At 46.1% G+C, this 18,882-nt stretch overlaps 1 protein-coding gene across 9 annotated transcripts in view; it reads right to left on the bottom strand.

Moving 5' to 3' along the window:
* LRRC24 (leucine rich repeat containing 24) overlaps nt 1–18,882 on the bottom strand; it is a 121,068-nt gene that overhangs the window by 17,847 nt on the left and 84,339 nt on the right. Inside the window, exon 2 of one of the 9 annotated variants that reach the window (XM_073543246.1) lies at nt 14,920–15,081. The exons of the other annotated variants lie outside the window; for them this stretch is intronic. The gene's annotated coding sequence lies outside the window, so the exon portion shown is untranslated. The remainder of the gene's footprint in view (nt 1–14,919; nt 15,082–18,882) is intronic. 9 annotated transcript variants of the gene reach the window in all.

The raw sequence follows: 18,882 nt of genomic DNA on the forward strand, positions 1-18,882 counted from the left end.
AACTACTATAATACTGCCCCTATGTACAAGAATATAACTACTATAATACTGCCCCTATGTACAAGAATATAATTACTATAATACTGCTCCTATGTACAAGAATATAACTACTATAATACTGCCCCCTATGTACAAGAATATAACTACTATAATACTGCCCCTATGTACAAGAATATAACTACTATAATACTGCTCCTATGTACAAGAATATAACTACTATAATACTGCCCCCTATGTACAAGAATATAGCTACTATAATACTGCTCCTATGTACAAGAATATAACTACTATAATACTGCCCCCTATGTACAAGAATATAGCTACTATAATACTGCCCCTATGTACAAGAATATAACTACTATAATACTGCTCCTATGTACAAGAATATAACTACTATAATACTGCTCCTATGTACAAGAATATAACTACTATAATACTGCCCCTATGTACAAGAATATAACTACTATAATACTGCTCCTATGTACAAGAATATAACTACTATAATACTGCCCCCTATGTACAAGAATATAACTACTATAATACTGCCCCTATGTACAAGAATATAACTACTATAATACTGCTCCTATGTACAAGAATATAACTACTATAATACTGCCCCTATGTACAAGAATATAACTACTATAATACTGCTCCTATGTACAAGAATATAACTACTATAATACTGCCCCCTATGTACAAGAATATAGCTACTATAATACTGCTCCTATGTACAAGAATATAACTACTATAATACTGCCCCTATGTACAAGAATATACAGTGGGGCAAAAAAGTATTTAGTCAGTCAGCAATAGTGCAAGTTCCACCACTTAAAAAGATGAGAGGCGTCTGTAATTTACATCATAGGTAGACCTCAACTATGGGAGACAAACTGAGAAAAAAAAATCCAGAAAATCACATTGTCTGTTTTTTTTTCCTTTTATTTGCATATTATGGTGGAAAATAAGTATTTGGTCAGAAACAAGCAATCAAGATTTCTGGCTCTCACAGACCTGTAACTTCTTCTTTAAGAGTCTCCTCTTTCCTCCACTCATTACCTGTAGTAATGGCACCTGTTTAAACTTGTTATCAGTATAAAAAGACACCTGTGCACACCCTCAAACAGTCTGACTCCAAACTCCACTATGGTGAAGACCAAAGAGCTGTCAAAGGACACCAGAAACAAAATTGTAGCCCTGCACCAGGCTGGGAAGACTGAATCTGCAATAGCCAACCAGCTTGGAGTGAAGAAATCAACTGTGGGAGCAATAATTAGAAAATGGAAGACATACAAGACCACTGATAATCTCCCTCGATCTGGTGCTCCACGCAAAATCCCACCCCGTGGGGTCAGAATGATCACAAGAACGGTGAGGAAAAATCCCAGAACCACGCGGGGGGACCTAGTGAATGAACTGCAGAGAGCTGGGACCAATGTAACAAGGCCTACCATAAGTAACACACTACGCCACCATGGACTCAGATCCTGCAGTGCCAGACGTGTCCCACTGCTTAAGCCTGTACATATCCGGGCCCGTCTGAAGTTTGCTAGAGAGCATTTGGATGATCCAGAGGAGTTTTGGGAGAATGTCCTATGGTCTGATGAAACCAAACTGGAACTGTTTGGTAGAAACACAACTTGTCGTGTTTGGAGGAAAAAGAATACTGAGTTGCATCCATCAAACACCATACCTACTGTAAAGCATGGTGGTGGAAACATCATGCTTTGGGGCTGTTTCTCTGCAAAGGGGCCAGGACGACTGATCCGGGTACATGAAAGAATGAATGGGGCCATGTATCGTGAGATTTTGAGTGCAAACCTCCTTCCATCAGCAAGGGCATTGATGATGAAACGTGGCTGGGTCTTTCAACATGACAATGATCCAAAGCACACCGCCAGGGCAACGAAGGAGTGGCTTCGTAAGAAGCATTTCAAGGTCCTGGAGTGGCCTAGCCAGTCTCCAGATCTCAACCCTATAGAAAACCTTTGGAGGGAGTTGAAAGTCCGTGTTGCCAAGCGAAAAGCCAAAAACATCACTGCTCTAGAGGAGATCTGCATGGAGGAATGGGCCAACATACCAACAACAGTGTGTGGCAACCTTGTGAAGACTTACAGAAAACGTTTGACCTCTGTCATTGCCAACAAAGGATATATCACAAAGTATTGAGATGAAATTTTGTTTCTGACCAAATACTTATTTTCCACCATAATATGCAAATAAAATGCAAAAAAAACAGACAATGTGATTTTCTGGATTTTTTTTTCTCAGTTTGTCTCCCATAGTTGAGGTCTACCTATGATGTAAATTACAGACGCCTCTCATCTTTTTAAGTGGTGGAACTTGCACTATTGCTGACTGACTAAATACTTTTTTGCCCCACTGTAACTACTATAATACTGCCCCTATGTACAAGATTATAACTACTATATTACTGCCCCTATGTACAAGAATATAACTACTATAATACTGCTCCTATGTACAAGATTATAACTACTATAATACTGCCCCTATGTACAAGAATATAACTACTGTAATACTGCTCCTATGTACAAGATTATAACTACTATAATACTGCTCCTATGTACAAGAATATAACTACAATAATACTGCCCCTATGTATAAGAATATAACTACCATAATACTGCCCCTATGTACAAGAATATAACTACTATAATACTGCTCCTAGGTACAAGAATATAGCTACAATAAGACTGCTCCTATGTACAAGAATATAGCTACAATAACACTGCCCCTATGTACAAGAATATAACTACTATAATACTGCCCCTATGTACAAGAATATAACTACTATAATACTGCTCCTATGTACAAGAATATAAGTACTATAATTGTGCCCCCTATGCACAAGAAAATAACTACTATAATACTGCCCCCTATGCACAAGAAAATAACTACTATAATACTGCCTCTAAGTACTAGAATATAACTACTATAATACTGCCCCTATGTACAAGATTATAACTACTATAATACTGCCCCTATGTACAGGAATATAACTACTATAATACTGCCCCTATGTACAAGAATATATCTACTATAATACTGCCCTGCCCCCTATGTACAAGAATATAATTACAATAATACTGCCCCTATGTACAAGAATATAACTAATATAATACTGCCCCTATGTACAAAACTATAACTACTATAATACTGCCTCCTATGTACAAGAATATAACTGCTATAATACTGTTCCCTATGTACAAGAATATAACTACTATAATACTGCTCCTATGTACAAGAATATAACTACTATAATACTGCTCCCTATCTACAAGAATATAACTACTAAAATACTGCTCCCTATGAAAAAGAATATAACTTCTATAATACTGCTCCCTATGTACAAGAATATAACTTCTATAATACTGTTCCTATGTACAAGAATATAGCTACTATAATACTGCTCCTATATACAATAATATAACTACTATAATACTGCCCGCTATGTACAAGAATACAACTACTATAATACTGACCCTATGTACAAGAATATAACTACTATAATACTGCCCCTATGTACAAGACTATAACTACTATAATACCGCCCCCTATGTACAAGAATATAATTACTATAATACTGCTCCTATGTACAAGAATATAACTACTATAATACTGCCCCTATGTACAAGAATATAACTACTATAATACTGCCCCTATGTACAAGACTATAACTACTATAATACTGCCTCCTATGTACAAGAATATAACTGTTATAATACTGTTCCCTATGTACAAGAATATAACTACTATAATACTGCTCCTATGTACAAGAATATAACTACTATAATACTGCTCCCTATGTACAAAAATATAACTTCTATAATACTCCTATTTACAAGAATATAACTACTATAATACTGCCCCTATCTACAGGGATATAACTACTATTATACTGCTCCCTATCTACAAGAATATAACTTCTATAATACTGCTCCTATGTACAAGAATATAACTACTATAATACTGCTCCTATCTACAGGAATATAACTACTATAATACTGCCCCCTATGTACAAGAATATAACTACTATAATTCTGACCCTATGTACAAGAATATAACTACTATAATACTGCCCCTATGTACAAGAATATAACTACTATAATACTGCTCCTATATACAAGAATATAACTACTATAATACTGCCCCTATGTACAAGAATATAACTACTATAATACTGCCCCTATGTACAAGAATATAACTACTATAATACTGCCCCTATGTACAAGAATATAACTACTATAATACTGCCCCCTATGTACAAGAATATAACTACTATAATACTGCCCCAATGTACAAGAATATAACTACTATAATATTGCCCCCTATGTACAAGAATATAACTACTATAATACTGCCCCCTATGTACAAGAATATAACTACTATAATACTGCCCCAATGTACAAGAATATAACTACTATAATACTGCCCCCTATGTACAAGAATATAACTACTATAATACTGCCCCTATGTACAAGAATATAACTACTATAATACTGCCCCTATGTACAAGAATATAACTACTATAATACTGCCCCCTATGTACAAGAATATAACTACTATAATACTGCCTTTATGTACAAGAATATAACTACTATAATACTGCCCCCTATGTACAAGAATATAACTACTATAATACTGCCCCTATGTACAAGAATATAACTACTATAATACTGCCCCTATGTACAAGAATATAACTACTATAATACTGCCCCTATGTACAAGAATATAACTACTATAATACTGCCCCTATGTACAAGAATATAACTACTATAATACTGCCCCTATGTACAAGAATATAACTACTATAATACTGCCCCTATGTACAAGAATATAACTACTATAATACTGCCCCTATGTACAAGAATATAACTACTATAATACTGCCCCTATGTACAAGAATATAACTACTATAATACTGCCCCTATGTACAAGAATATAACTACTATAATACTGCCCCCTATGTACAAGAATATAACTACTATAATACTGCCCCTATGTACAAGAATATAACTACTATAATACTGCCCCTATGTACAAGAATATAACTACTATAATATTGCCCCCTATGTACAAGAATATAACTACTATAATACTGCCTTTATGTACAAGAATATAACTACTATAATACTGCCCCCTATGTACAAGAATATAACTACTATAATACTGCCCCTATGTACAAGAATATAACTACTATAATACTGCCCCTATGTACAAGAATATAACTACTATAATACTGCCCCTATGTACAAGAATATAACTACTATAATACTGCCCCTATGTACAGGAATATAACTACTATAATACTGCCCCCTATGTACAAGAATATAACTACTATAATACTGCCCCTATGTACAAGAATATAACTACTATAATACTGCCCCCTATGTACAAGAATATAACTACTATAATACTGCCCCTATGTACAAGAATAGACGTTTAACCCTGTGCGCATTTCCGCCATATTGCTCCTGCCACCGCTTAGCAATGGTTATATCACCTACTGCACGGTGGCCCCCGAGCGGTGAACGCACTTTATTATTATTTCTATTTAGTGCGTTCCGCCGTTCCTAACATTATACTAGCGCCAGGGTCTGGCTAGTGATGGCAGAACAGCAGCAAATCTTAGTGTATTCGGCAGCTTGAGGGCCGGTTGACCACTCTTGAGAGGGCTCTCTCAGCTGCACAATCCACCGAAGCTGCTGTAAAGGCAATCTCAGACGCGGTTTCCCGTATGTCCACGTACTCCCCAGCGCTGACAGTTACCCGCCTCCCGTTGCCCGATAAATTTTCTGGCGATGGCGCCTCCTGTAGGGGTTTCATCAGCGAGTGCTCAGTGCTCTATTCAGCAGGAGCTACTGGCTGCGCGATTCCCTATGGAACAGGCCAAGGTGGGGGTTAGACTGCATCCCAGAGAGAAGGACCCATTTTATCCTCTGGTGCTGGAGTTTTGGAATCTCGTCTCCAAGGGCATTTTATCCTGTTACTGGACTACATTCTTGTTCTGGACTATTGTATCCTCAGTGTGGTGGATTGTTTATGGACCTTCTAATTTTGCCTGCAATAAAGGTCTTGGGATTGTTCATTCTTCCCTCGCTCTGTTGATTGTGTGGTATTGGACAAGGACCCTGTGACACCTGGTGGCAGCAGTGGGATCAACAGAGCGTCACCCAATGGAGAACCACCCACAGAGTGAGTACAGAAATTGGACTGTATGCAGTTTACAGGAGAGAGCCAGAGACTTGGGCCTGAACTACCAGGGACTGACTAAAGAGGCCTTAATCGATCTACTGGTGGGCGATAGCCCGGCCACCTCCTCCCAGATGTCTGAAGGACGAGCAATGGAGACAGGGATCCCCATCCAGAAAAGCCAGTGGTTGGTGTGGTATGAAGAAGAGATGGCGGTTCTGGGCCCCGGCATCTCTCAGGAGTACAAGGAGGAGGCTGCCCGCCGGGCACAGCGGAGGCAGGAAGCAATGGAGCTTGAAAAAGGGAGTAACGCAATGTGGAGTGTAACCCCAACAATCCGGGAGCCTGTACGGATCACCCGGACAGAGTTTAAGCCATTTGATGAGGCTTCTGGAGATGTGGAGGGGTTCTTCAAAGACTTTGAGCAGCAGTGTGCTGTGATGGAGGTGCCCCACTCTAGCTGGATGCGTTTGTTAGTGGGGCTCCTGAACGGAAGCTTAGCGGAGGCTTAACGAACCATTGATGCACTGCGGAATCGGGATTATAACATTGTAAAGCGGACTATCCTGGATTACCATGCTATCACCCCAGACTCATATAGGGCCAAGTTCCGAGACCTCACATGCACCACGGGGGGATCGTTTAGGATGTATGCACATAAGATGTCCGAGGCATGTCGGAGATGGCTGGAAGCAGAAAACTCCTTTACTGTGGAAGATGTTATACAGGCGTTCCTTATAGAACAATTTCTTGCTAAGTGCCCCGCAGAGGTACGGGAATGGGTCCGGGAGCGCACGCCATGTACCGTGGATAGAGCTGCAGCCCTGGCCGATGAAGCCCTTACTATCCGGCCATAATTGAGGATGAGCTACTGGACTACTACCCCTAATATCCCACATCATCCCGTCAGCCAGAGCCACCGGAATACTACCCCTAATATCCCACATCATCCCGTCAGCCAGAGCCACCGGACTACTACAACTAATATCCCACATTATCCCATCAGCCAGAGCCACCGGACTACTACCCCTAATATCCCACATCATCCCGTCATCCAGAGCCACCGGACTACTACCCCTAATATCCCACATCATCCCGTCAGCCAGAGCCACCGGACTACTACCCCTAATATCCCACATCATCCCGTCAGCCAGAGCCACCGGACTACTACAACTAATATCCCACATTATCCCATCAGCCAGAGCCACCGGACTACTACCCCTAATATCCCACATCATCCCGTCATCCAGAGCCACCGGACTACTACCCCTAATATCCCACATCATCCCGTCAGCCAGAGCCACCGGACTACTACAACTAATATCCCACATTATCCCATCAGCCAGAGCCACCGGACTACTACCCCTAATATCCCACATCATCCCGTCATCCAGAGCCACCGGACTACTACCCCTAATATCCCACATCATCCCGTCAGCCAGAGCCACCGGACTACTACCCCTAATATCCCACATCTTCCCGTCAGCCAGAGCTACCGGACTACTACCCCTAATATCCCACATCATCCCGTCAGCCAGAGCCACCGGACTACTACCCCTAATATCCCACATCTTCCCGTCAGCCAGAGCCACCGGACTACTACCCCTAATATCCCACATCTTCTCGTCAGCCAGAGCCACCGGACTACTACCACTAATATCCCACATCATCCCATCAGCCAGAGCCACCGGACTACTACCCCTAATATCCCACATCATCCCGTCAGCCAGAGCCACCGGACTACTACCACTAATATCCCACATCATCCCGTCAGCCAGAGCCACCGGACTACTACCCCTAATATCCCACATCTTCCCGTCAGCCAGAGCCACCGGACTACTACCCCTAATATCCCACATCTTCCCGTCAGCCAGAGCCACCGGACTACTACCACTAATATCCCACATCTTCCCGTCAGCCAGAGCCACCGGACTACTACCCCTAATATCCCACATCTTCCCGTCAGCCAGAGCCACCGGACTACTACCCCTAATATCCCACATCTTCCTGTCAGCCAGAGCCACCGGACTACTACCCCTAATATCCCACATCATCCCGTCAGCCAGAGCCACCGGACTACTACCCCTAATATCCCACATCTTCCCGTCAGCCAGAGCCACCGGACTACTACCCCTAATATCCCACATCTTCCCGTCAGCCAGAGCCACCGGACTACTACCACTAATATCCCACATCTTCCCGTCAGCCAGAGCCACCGGACTACTACCACTAATATCCCACATCATCCTGTCAGCCAGAGCCACCGGACTACTACCCCTAATATCCCACATCATCCCGTCAGCCAGAGCCACCGGACTACTACCCCTAATATCCCACATCATCCTGTCAGCCAGAGCCACCGGACTACTACCCCTAATATCCCACATCATCCCGTCAGCCAGAGCCACCGGACTACTACCCCTAATATCCCACATCATCCCGTCAGCCAGAGCCACCGGACTACTACCACTAATATCCCACATCATCCTGTCAGCCAGAGCCACCGGACTACTACCCCTAATATCCCACATCATCCCGTCAGCCAGAGCCACCGGACTACTACCCCTAATATCCCACATCATCCCGTCAGCCAGAGCCACCGGACTACTACCCCTAATATCCCACATCATCCCGTCAGCCAGAGCCACCGGACTACTACCCCTAATATCCCACATCTTCCCGTCAGCCAGAGCCACCGGACTACTACCACTAATATCCCACATCTTCCCGTCAGCCAGAGCCACCGGACTACTACCACTAATATCCCACATCATCCCGTCAGCCAGAGCTACCGGACTACTACCCCTAATATCCCACATCATCCCGTCAGCCAGAGCCACCGGACTACTACCACTAATATCCCACATCATCCCGTCAGCCAGAGCCACCGGACTACTACCCCTAATATCCCACATCATCCCGTCAGCCAGAGCTACCGGACTACTACCCCTAATATCCCACATCATCCCGTCAGCCAGAGCCACTGGACTACTACCACTAATATCCCACATCATTCCGTCAGCCAGAGCTACCGGACTACTACCCCTAATATCCCACATCATCCCGTCAGCCAGAGCCACCGGACTACTACCCCTAATATCCCACATCATCCCGTCAGCCAGAGCCACCGGACTACTACCACTAATATCCCACATCATCCCATCAGCCAGAGCCACCGGACTACTACCCCTAATATCCCACATCATCCCGTCAGCCAGAGCTACCGGACTACCCCTAATATCCCACATCATCCCGTCAGCCAGAGCCACCGGACTACTACCACTAATATCCCACATCATCCCGTCAGCCAGAGCCACCGGACTACTACCACTAATATCCCACATCATCCCGTCAGCCAGAGCCACCGGACTACTACCCCTAATATCCCACATCATCCCGTCAGCCAGAGCTACCGGACTACTACCCCTAATATCCCACATCATCCCGTCAGCCAGAGCCACCGGACTACTACCACTAATATCCCACATCATCCCGTCAGCCAGAGCCACCGGACTACTACCCCTAATATCCCACATCATCCCGTCAGCCAGAGCTACCGGACTACTACCCCTAATATCCCACATCATCCCGTCAGCCAGAGCCACCGGACTACTACCACTAATATCCCACATCATTCCGTCAGCCAGAGCTACCGGACTACTACCCCTAATATCCCACATCATTCCGTCAGCCAGAGCTACCGGACTACTACCCCTAATATCCCACATCATCCCATCAGCCAGAGCCACCGGACTACTACCCCTAATATCCCACATCATCCCGTCAGCCAGAGCTACCGGACTACTACCCCTAATATCCCACATCATCCCGTCAGCCAGAGCTACCGGGCTACTACCCCTAATATCCCACATCATCCCGTCAGCCAGAGCCACCGGACTACTACCCCTAATATCCCACATCATCCCATCAGCCAGAGCCACCGGACTACTACCCCTAATATCCCACATCATCCCGTCAGCCAGAGCTACCGGACTACTACCCCTAATATCCCACATCATCCCGTCAGCCAGAGCTACCAGACTACTACCCCTAATATCCCACATCATCCCGTCAGCCAGAGCCACCGGACTACTACCCCTAATATCCCACATCATCCCGTCAGCCAGAGCTACCAGACTACTACCCCTAATATCCCACATCATCCCGTCAGCCAGAGCCACCGGACTACTACCCCTAATATCCCACATCATCCCGTCAGCCAGAGCCACCGGACTACTACCCCTAATATCCCACATCATCCCGTCAACCAGATCCACCGGACTACTACCCCTAATATCCCACATCTTCCCGTCAGCCTGGGGTGAGAATCAGAGCGCTGAGGGATTACCCTAACTTCCATAGAGGAGATCCCTTTAAGAGAAGCATGGGGTCAGTACCAAAGCGCAGAGTGGATTTGCCCTCACTTCCGTTCCGGGGATCCCTTTGAGAGGGAAGATGTGCCTCTGGGATGGAGGATGTGTTATGGCTATATGGGCACGGGAGGGGGGATTCATTTCTGTCATGTGCTCTCTGCTCCTTTCTGGGGGGCAGACAATGACTGGGAGCTTATGTTCCCGGGGATGCTATATTTCTCCTACCATGTCAGTGTCTGCTGAGGTGTTGTCAAGTGGGAAAACTTGCTCATAGCAACCAATCACAGCTTAGCTACTTTTAACCAGCTCTGGTGAAATGAGAGATGATTAGTGATTGGTTGCAAGGAAAACTGTTGATCATAGCAACCAATCACAGCTCAGCTTCTTTTGAACAGCTCTGGTAAAATGAAAGATGCTTCGTGATTGGTTGGTGATAGTGACGTGGAAGACTGCAGGCGAGGATGCCTTTTCAGCGTTAAAGACCGCCCTCGTCACTGCTCCTGTCTTGGCTGCCCCGGATTATAAACGCAGGTTCCTCGCGCAGACAGATGCATCCACCTTTGGGATTGGGGCAGTACTTAGCCAAGTGAACACCGCCGGAGAAGAACATCCTGTTGCTTTTGCCAGTCGGAAACTACTGGATCGGGAAGTTGCCTATGCCACTATTGAAAAGGAGTGCCTTGCCATCGTATGGGCGCTAAAAAAAATTCCAGCCATACTTGTATGGCAGAGACTTTACAATTGTTACAGACCACAACCCCTTCAGATGGCTGAGCCGCGTATCAAGGGACAATGGAAGATTGCTGCGGTGGAGCTTGTCCTTACAACCCTACAGCTTCTCCATCCAATACAAGCGGGGAAGCCAACACCAGAACGCCGATGGACTGTCTCAACAAGAAGAACCATAGGCTCCCCAGGCCGACCTACCCCTGCCACTATACAAGGAACTATAAATAACTGAGCAATATGGACTAAAGTGAGCAGGCCAGAGGTCTGTGTAGACCTCATAGCGTGCTCACTTATTATGGGGGGGAGAGGCTGTAATGGTGTGATATGCTGTGTGGATATCATTTTGTGTATATTTCTATTTCACTGATTTTCATAGTGTTTTTCTTGTTGCTTTGTATGTCTGTAGCCTGACTGTATCTGTCTCTTGATGACCCCCTGTGGTTCCTTAACCCCCAAGGCTCCTTTGTCTCTTTAAACTGTTTGACTACCCCTGGATATAAGGAGGGGACTGGGGAGGACAGAAGCTGTACACAAGGAAGGGGGTGGGGAGGAGAGGAGGTGGACAAGTCAGTTCCTGTGTGGATAGCTTCGTGAAGACTGCACCCCAGAGAGAAGGACCCATTTTATCCTCTGGTGCTAGAGTTTTGGAATCTCGTCTCCAAGGGCATTTTATCCTGTTACTGGACCGCATTTTTGTTCTGGACTATTGCATCCTCAGTGGGTGGATTGTTTATGGACCTTCTAATTTTGCCTGTAATAATCCCTCGCTCTGTTGATTGTGTGGTATCGGAGAAGGACCCCGTGACAGCGCCTCTAATAGATGTACCTTTTCTGGGAATCTGCGAGCTGCTATTTTTCGGCTGGGGAGAAAAATCAGTGGCCCCTTACCAGCCTCAGCCCTTAGGTGTCTGATTGAGCAAGGCTGGTTGTCAAAAATGGGGAGGACCCCACACCGGTTTTTTTAATTATCTATTTAAATAATTAAAAAAATATGGTGTGGGGACACTTCATTTCTTGATAACCAGCCTTGCTGAAGCTGACAGCCCCCAGCTGTGAGTTTTGTTTAGTTGGTTATCAAAATACAGGGGATAGAACATTCTTTTTTTTAAATTATTTATTTAGAGCGCAGGCGCTAGCTACTGAATACTCCCATCAGCCATCGTCTGCTCTCACTGTTATTAATAAGCAAAGATGACAGTGCAAAGGGCTGGAGTATAATAACATCATGTATCAGAGTTGTATTAAATATATATCATAAGGGGACCTTAATCAGCCCATAGCTAATCAGTGTGGGACACACTGTAGATATACATATCCAAAAAAACAAAGAAAGAAGACCAGTGCCTAAATGTCCAGAAATAGATAGAAAATTCATAAACCTTTATTGAAGACACAGGTTGAAAAGGCATAGTGGCACACCCAGAGTGGCATAGGAAAAAATCAGACACGGAGAATACACAGTGTCCATGACATAAGCATGCACAAATTAGTATGTAACATCACTTCTGGTAGTGAGAAAAAAAAATAATATCTGAAAAATGCAGAAGTTACAAAATTCCTAGCAGACATGTAAAAAATACACAGTGGGTAGTCGGCCACTCTATAAAGGGTTAAAGAAATAATCCCCGACCGCTCCACTGCACAGGACGCAAGATAATCCAAAGTAAGGTAACTAGGTCACATACCAGAAACAGAGACACTGAAGACCCCGTGCTGTGAAAGCCCCGACGTACGTTTCGGAAGCAAATCTTCCTTCCTCAGGGGGTGTGTCAAGTGGGCGATGTGCGCGCTTTGTAGCATACATCAATATATCAAGATGGGATGGCAATTTAAATAAAAATAATAGCTGATCCCCCTAAAGGGCAAAAATGTAACAGTGTACTCAATTCTATATACATGCCAACCCATCATATAATAGTGACAAACCCCGCTGAGTGACAAGATGGAGGGCGTGTACATCCGTAAGCCCTCTAGATACATAGATAGGTACAAATATATGTCTGACGTCACGGGGCCCCGTGCACTGCCAGCGCCAGCCTAGGCAATCAGGGAGCCTGGAGGGTCTGGTTCCCGTCCTCCTGCCTGATTGGCATTAGCTTTTTTGGACCCCTATATAAAGCGCGCACATCGCCCACTTGACACAACCCCTGAGGAAGGAAGATTTGCTTCCGAAACGTACGTCGGGGCTTTCACAGCACGGGGTCTTCAGTGTCTCTGTTTCTGGTATGTGACCTAGTTACCTTACTTTGGATTATCTTGCGTCCTGTGCAGTGGAGCGGTCGGGAATTATTTCTTTAACCCCTTATAGAGTGGCCGACTACCCACCGTGTATTTTTCACATGTCTGCTAGGAATCTTGTAACTTCTGTATTTTTCAGATACTATTTTTTTTTTTCTCACTACCAGAAGTGATGTCACATACTAATTTGTTCATGCTTATGTCATGGACTCTGTGTATTCTCCGTGTCTGATTTTTTCCTATGCCACTCTGGGTGTGCCACTATGCCTTTTCAACCTGTGTCTTCAATAAAGATTTATGAATTTTCTATCTATTTCTGGACATTTAGGCACTGGTCTTCTTTCTTTGTTTTTGTGGATATGTCTCACTGTTATTAGCAGCATCAACTGTAGGCTGATGGGAGCAGTGGTCCCATCAGGAGAAGCCAGTGACTGAAGGTATAACGTTTACCTCCAATCACAGCTGCGTGCTCACACTATCATTTGACATCTTGAGAACTGCGGCTGTCTGACTGGCTGTAATGATTTTACCACCGAACAGAAGCAGTGTTTGCCGCGTTGTCATGTACATGACGGCCTGGCAAACAGTGGATGTTCAGGCCCCCCATTCAAGTACATGGGGTTCGGGTTCAGGTCCAGGTACTGTTCTGGTACCAGAACTCAATTTTTTTTTTTTTAACCGTTTGGCTGAACCCACCAGACCCAAACATCCAGGGATCCACCCATCTCTAATTAGGGATCAAATAGCATCATAAAAACCAAGAAGCTCACCAGACAGGTTAGGGATAAAGTGGTGGAGAAAGGTAAAGCAAGGATAGGTTTTAAAAAAAATAGCCCAAGCTCTGAATATCTCACAGAGAACTGTGCAATTCTTCATCCAAAAATGTAAGGTGTATGGCACTACTGAAAACCTACAAAGACATGGCCATCCACCTAACCTGATACCCCAAGGAATGAGAGCATTAATCAGAGAAGCTGCAAAGAGGCCCATGATCACTCTAGTGGAGCTGAAGGGATCCACAGCTCAGGGAGAGAATCTGTCCACAGGACAGCTATTGGTCTTATACTCCACATATCTGGCTTTTATGGAAAAGAGCAAAAAGAAGCTATTTTTAAAAGCCATAAGTCCCATTTAGGGGACACAGCGAGTATGTGGAAGAATCGGCTCTGGTCAGATGAGACCACAGGAGAACTTTTGGGGTAAATGTAAAACACTACGACTGGCAGAAAACTAACATTGAACATCACCCTGAAAACACCATCCTCACCGTCACACATGGTGGGGAGGCTTTACGTCAGCAGAAGCATGGAAGCTTGGAGGTGATGGGAAGATGGATGGAGCTAAATACACAACATTTCCAGGGGAATACCTGTTAGAGGCTGCAGAAGACTTGAGACTGGGGCATAGGTTCACCTTCCAGCTGGACAACAACCCTCAACATCCTGCCAGAGCTACAAAGTTGGGTTTAGATCACATCATATTCCTGTGTGTGAATGGCGCAGTCACCGTCCAGACCCAAATCTCCGAGAATCTGTGACAAGACGTGAAAATTACTGATCACAGAGAGACAGACCCCAAAAGACTGCAGCAGAGAAAGGTGGAGAGAGACAGACCCCAAAAACTGCAGCAGAGAGAGGTGGGAGAGACAGACCCCAAAAGACTGCAGCAGAGAAAGGTGGGAGAGACAGACCCCAAAAGACTGCAGCAGAGAAAGGTGGGAGAGACAGACCCCAAAAGACTGCAGCAGAGAAAGGTGGGAGAGACAGACCCCAAAAGACTGCAGCAGAGAAAGGTGGAGAGAGACAGACCGCAAAAGACTGCAGCAGAGAAAGGTGGGAGAGACAGACCCCAAAAGACTGCAGCAGAGAAAGGTGGGAGAGACAGACCCCAAAAGACTGCAGCAGAGAAAGGTGGGAGAGACAAACCCCAAAAGACTGCAGCAGAGAAAGGTGGGAGAGACAGACCCCAAAAGACTGCAGCAGAAAATGGTGGAAGAGACAGACCTCAAAAGACTGCAGCAGAGAAAGGTGGAGAGAGACAGACCCCAAAAGACTGCAGCAGAGAAAGGTGGGAGAGACAGAGCCCAAAAGACTGCAGCAGAGAAAGGTGGAGAGAGACAGACCCCAAAAGACTGCAGCAGAGAAAGGTGGAGAGAGACAGACCCCAAAAGACTGCAGAGAAAGGTGGGAGAGACAGACCCCAAGAGACTGCAGCAGAAAGGTGGGAGAGACAGACCCCAAAAGACTGCAGAGAAAGGTGGGAGAGACAGACCCCAAGAGACTGCAGCAGAGAAAGGTGGGAGAGACAGACCCCAAAAGACTGCAGCAGAGAAAGGTGAGAGAGACAGAGCCCAAAAGACTGCAGAGAAAGATGGGAGAGACAGAGCCCAAAAGACTGCAGCAGAGAAAGATGGGAGAGACAGATCCCAAAAGACTGCAGCAGAGAAAGGTGGGGGAGACAGACCCCAAAAGACTGCAGCAGAGAGAGGTGGGAGAGACAGACCCCAAAAGACTGCAGCAGAGAAGGGTGGGAGAGACAGACCCCAAGAGACTGCAGCAGAGAAAGATGGGAGAGACAGACCCCAAAAGACTGCAGCAGAGGAAGGTGGGAGAGACAGACCCCAAAAGACTGCAGCAGAGAAAGGTGGGAGAGACGGACCCCAAGAGACTGCAGCAGAGAAAGGTGGGAGAGACAGACCCCAAAAGACTGCAGCAGAGAAAGGTGGGAGAGACAGACCCCAAGAGACTGCAGCAGAGAAAGGTGGAGAGAGACAGAGCCCAAAAGACTGCAGCAGAGAAAGGTGGAGAGAGACAGACCCCAAAAGACTGCAGCAGAGAAAGGTGGGAGAGACAGACCCCAAAAGACTGCAGCAGAGAAAGGTGGGAGAGACAGACCCCAAAAGACTGCAGCAGAAAATGGTGGAAGAGACAGACCTCAAAAGACTGCAGCAGAGAAAGGTGGGAGAGACGGACCCCAAGAGACTGCAGCAGAGAAAGGTGGGAGAGACAGACCCCAAAAGACTGCAGCAGAGAAAGGTGGGAGAGACAGACCCCAAGAGACTGCAGCAGAGAAAGGTGGAGAGAGACAGAGCCCAAAAGACTGCAGCAGAGAAAGGTGGGAGAGACAGACCCCAAAAGACTGCAGCAGAGAAAGGTGGGAGAGACAGACCCCAAAAGACTGCAGCAGAGAAAGGTGGGAGAGACAGACCCCAAAAGACTGCAGCAGAAAATGGTGGAAGAGACAGACCTCAAAAGACTGCAGCAGAGAAAGGTGGAGAGAGACAGACCCCAAAAGACTGCAGCAGAGAAAGGTGGGAGAGACAGACCCAAAGAGACTGCAGCAGAGAAAGGTGGGAGAGACAGAGCCCAAAAGACTGCAGCAGAGAAAGGTGGAGAGAGACAGACCCCAAAAGACTGCAGCAGAGAAAGGTGGAGAGAGACAGACCCCAAAAGACTGCAGAGAAAGGTGGGAGAGACAGACCCCAAGAGACTGCAGCAGAAAGGTGGGAGAGACAGACCCCAAAAGACTGCAGAGAAAGGTGGGAGAGACAGACCCCAAGAGACTGCAGCAGAGAAAGGTGGGAGAGACAGACCCCAAAAGACTGCAGCAGAGAAAGGTGAGAGAGACAGAGCCCAAAAGACTGCAGAGAAAGATGGGAGAGACAGATCCCAAAAGACTGCAGCAGAGAAAGATGGGAGAGACAGATCCCAAAAGACTGCAGCAGAGAAAGGTGGGGGAGACAGACCCCAAAAGACTGCAGCAGAGAGAGGTGGGAGAGACAGACCCCAAAAGACTGCAGCAGAGAAAGGTGGGAGAGACAGACCCCAAAAGACTGCAGCAGAGAAAGGTGGGAGAGACAGAGCCCAAAAGACTGCAGCAGAGAAAGGTGGAGAGAGACAGACCCCAAAAGACTGCAGCAGAGAAAGGTGGGAGAGACAGACCCAAAGAGACTGCAGCAGAGAAAGGTGGGAGAGACAGAGCCCAAAAGACTGCAGCAGAGAAAGGTGGAGAGAGACAGACCCCAAAAGACTGCAGCAGAGAAAGGTGGAGAGAGACAGACCCCAAAAGACTGCAGAGAAAGGTGGGAGAGACAGACCCCAAGAGACTGCAGCAGAAAGGTGGGAGAGACAGACCCCAAAAGACTGCAGAGAAAGGTGGGAGAGACAGACCCCAAGAGACTGCAGCAGAGAAAGGTGGGAGAGACAGACCCCAAAAGACTGCAGCAGAGAAAGGTGAGAGAGACAGAGCCCAAAAGACTGCAGAGAAAGATGGGAGAGACAGAGCCCAAAAGACTGCAGCAGAGAAAGATGGGAGAGACAGATCCCAAAAGACTGCAGCAGAGAAAGGTGGGGGAGACAGACCCCAAAAGACTGCAGCAGAGAGAGGTGGGAGAGACAGACCCCAAGAGACTGCAGCAGAGAAAGATGGGAGAGACAGACCCCAAAAGACTGCAGCAGAGAAAGGTGGGAGAGATGGACCCCAAAAGACTGCAGAGAAAGGTGGGAGAGACAGACCCCAAGAGACTGCAGCAGAGAAAGGTGGGAGAGACAGACCCCAAAAGACTGCAGCAGAGAAAGGTGGGAGAGACAGACCCCCAAAGACTGCAGCAGAGAAAGGTGGGAGAGACAGACCCCAAGAGACTGCAGCAGAGAAAGGTGGAGAGAGACAGAGCCCAAAAGACTGCAGCAGAGAAAGGTGGGGGAGACAGACCCCAAAAGACTGCAGCAGAGAAGGGTGGGAGAGACAGACCCCAAGAGACTGCAGCAGAGAAAGATGGGAGAGACAGACCCCAAAAGACTGCAGCAGAGAAAGGTGGGAGAGATGGACCCCAAAAGACTGCAGAGAAAGGTGGGAGAGACAGACCCCAAGAGACTGCAGCAGAGAAAGGTGGGAGAGACAGACCCCAAAAGACTGCAGCAGAGAAAGGTGGGAGAGACAGACCCCCAAAGACTGCAGCAGAGAAAGGTGGGAGAGACAGACCCCAAGAGACTGCAGCAGAGAAAGGTGGAGAGAGACAGAGCCCAAAAGACTGCAGCAGAGAAAGGTGGAGAGAGACAGAGCCCAAAAGACTGCAGCAGAGAAAGATGACAATTACTGACTTGAGGGGCTGAATACTAATGCACAATGTCATAATGTTCAGATTTACGTATGCTGTATAATAATTCGGACACCCCGTATCATTTCCTTTACCTTTATCAGAGATAATCCCAATAATATTCATTTCAGTTTGTAGGTATAAGGTGACAAAAAGTGGAAGCGTTCACGGGGTATGAATACTTTCATGGTCCTGTATCAGGGGTTGTCACACCACGTGTATTATAGCCGTAGCCTC

The sequence above is a fragment of the Dendrobates tinctorius genome, unplaced genomic scaffold, assembly GCF_039654945.1.
Source record: "Dendrobates tinctorius isolate UK_male_01 unplaced genomic scaffold, ASM3965494v1 ptg000130l, whole genome shotgun sequence".
NCBI lineage: Eukaryota > Metazoa > Chordata > Amphibia > Anura > Dendrobatidae > Dendrobates > Dendrobates tinctorius.